Below are 3,039 nucleotides of genomic sequence, written 5' to 3'. Positions count from 1 at the left end.
TGCTGCTCTCAGTTCCGTCCCCAGCGGCTCTGCAACCGCTGCAAACCTCGGAGAGAAAGCTGCCTTCCCGCTTCTCCCGTTTGATGGGTACCTATTTTTGATGTCCGTTCCGTCTTTTAGTTGTATTTTTGAATTGGTTGTTCGAGGCGGCAAACTCCGGCGTTAACCTATGCCGCCATCTTGGTTCTCCCGGTCTGTTATTTCTTAATAAGCTGGAAATTTCTGTGATATAAAGTATCACACACAAAAATCCATGTGGCCCTGGAAGGTTGCTCAGTGGTTAGAGCATTGTCCCACAGGTTCAATTCCCGGTCAAAGGCACATACCTCGGTTGCAGGTTTGATCCCCAACCCCCACCCCGCCCGCCCCCGCCCAGTCAGGGTGCTTGCAGGAGGCAACCAATTGATGTGTCTCTCTCATGTTGATGCTTCTCTCTCTCTCTCTCTCTCTGTCTCTCTCTCTCCTCCCCACTCCTCCTTTCCTTCCACTCTGTCTGAAAATCAATGGAAAAAATATCCTTGAGTGAGGATTAAAAAACATCAATGTGGCACAGGCCGTGAAGGTGTTGGTGTCTGATCTAATCCCAAGGTTTGAAAGTTGCACAATACCCAATAGGCATACACATACTATTAGTAAGTAATTGTAATTGTTTTAGAATTAAATTTAAATGTTATATTTTCTTCCAATTTACATGTACTGTTATTTTAAATAGTTACTAAGTTGTTAGGACATAAATACTTTAAGTTGTGTAAACCTAACTATTAATAAATAGAAGTGTTAAGCATTTCTCTTGGCCTATGGATGACATGAGGTGGGGGGATTACAAAGTCAGGAAGGGTGTCATTAATGGAGACACTTTGAGAATCTCTACCATAGAATATTATCCAGCCACTAAAACTAGTGAATTAACTGGTTTTCCAGATGACTTGGAAGAATTTCTATTAAGTACTGTTAAGTCAGAAAAGTAAGATTCATTCATTACATATAAAATGAGCCCATTTTTAAAAAAAATTAACAAAATCCTCCCATTTGGATGGACTTGTAAGTGAAGAGATTGCCTCTTCCCTCTTTTCTAATCCTTTTAAGAAACATTAACTTTATTTATTTCACACAAAAACTGAAATAAATAAAGTTAAACTAAAAAAGAAAATGTTTGTTAAAACTACTCTTGCTTCTATATAGAGTAGGAGCTTAAGTTATTTTATTTTAATATTAAATAAAAGAATGACCCCCACGGGGCTGGAGAACTTTGAGACAACAAAAACACCTTATTTTTTTTTTTTTAATATATTTTTATTGATTTCAGAGAGGAAGGGAGAGGGAGATAGAAACATCAATGATGAGAGAGAATCATTGATTGGCTGCCTCCTGCAGACCCCACAATGGGGATGGAGGCTGAATCCCAGGCATGTGCCCTGACCGGAATTGAACCGTGACCTCCAGGTTCATTGGTCGATGCTCAACCACTGAGCCATGCTGGCCAGGCAAAAAAAAAAAAAGCTTAAAAAATAATTAGAAATTGTGATTGACCAGAAAGGTATAGATATATGGCTATACTTAAATAATCCTGCGTAACCACATCTACAGTGTTTGATGGCTCCAGAGGGCAAATCTCTGTGCCAAGAATATCATTACATCTTCTTCCAAAGTACAGATATTAGAAAAGAAAATAGATAAAATCCCTGTCATCTTCTTAATTTTTTTCTTTATTTCTGTAAGTAATACCTCACCCATGAATTTAATCTGCACAAGTAATGTCTCTCTCTTTTTTTGTAATCCTCACCCGAGGATATTTTTTCTATTGATTCATAGAGGAAGTAGAAGGGAGGGAGGAGAGAGAGAAAGCAACATCAACATGAGAGAGACTCATCGATTGGTTGCCTCCTGCACACACCCCTACCTGGGCTGGGGAACCTGCAACCCAGGTACGTTTCCTTGACCGGGAATCGAACCCGAGATCCTTTGGTCCACGGGCCGAGGCTCTAACCACTGAGAAAAATCAGCCAGAGAACAAGTACTGTCTCTTAATCTGTCCTATGTAGGCTTCCCAATATTTTTCATTACTGGACAGAAAATTAAAAACTCTGTTCTCTCAGCCACTTCGGGACATGGAAGCCCTCTTTTTAACAATACAGAGATGTCACCTGAACTCTGTTTACTTGAAGTCTTAAGCAGCCAGAAGATTTGGTGTCGGAGACAGGGAAAGAAAGTAGGAAAAGATATACCAACACAGACACTAAATGGTGCCGTTACCAGCACTGATGATTTATTCTAAAGCCTCTGATCCCTTGGAGGCAAATCCATATACATCACACCTCATTACTGTGTCCAGCACGTGGTAATGCTCAACAAATCTCTTTTGATTAGGTGAGTAAATTCATTTCTCCCATTGAAAATGGAGACTGGTGAATTTTCATTTCTTGAGATTTACTCACTTTTATTAAGAACATATGGTTTATCCCCACAGTGCCAAAACATCCAAGTGAAAAGAACAAAAAATCAACTGAAAACCTTGACTGTTTTAGTCAAGCAGCAGAAAAGGTCTAGAATCTGTACTGTCCAAAATAATTCCCCTTAGTCATGTGGCAATTTATATTTAACTAGAGGCCTGGTGCACGAAATACATACACTCGGGGGGTGAGGGGTCCCTTAGCTCAGCCTGCGCCCTCTCACAGTCCAGGAGCCATTGGGGGATGTCCAACTGCCGGGTTAGGTGGGCCTAAGCCTTCAGTCAGACATTCTTAGCACTGCCACGGAGGCAGGAGAGGGTCTCGCCACCACCGCTGCGCTCCCCAGCCATGAACCGGGCTCAGGGCTTCTGGCTGAGCAGTGCTCCCCCTGTGGGAGAGCACTGACCACCAGAGGCAGCTCCAGCGTTGAGCGTCTGCCCCCTGGTGGTCAGTGCATGTCATAGCAACCGATCATTCCACTGTTCAGTCGATTTGCATACTAGCCTTTTAATACATAGGATAACATTTAAAAATCATTTGCTCAGCCCTAGCCAGTTTGGCTCAATGGATAGAGCGTCAGCCTGTGGAC

The sequence above is a fragment of the Myotis brandtii genome, unplaced genomic scaffold (assembly GCF_000412655.1).
Source record: "Myotis brandtii unplaced genomic scaffold, ASM41265v1 scaffold782, whole genome shotgun sequence".
NCBI classification, from domain to species: domain Eukaryota; kingdom Metazoa; phylum Chordata; class Mammalia; order Chiroptera; family Vespertilionidae; genus Myotis; species Myotis brandtii.
Note: the sequence above shows the minus strand (reverse complement) of the source record.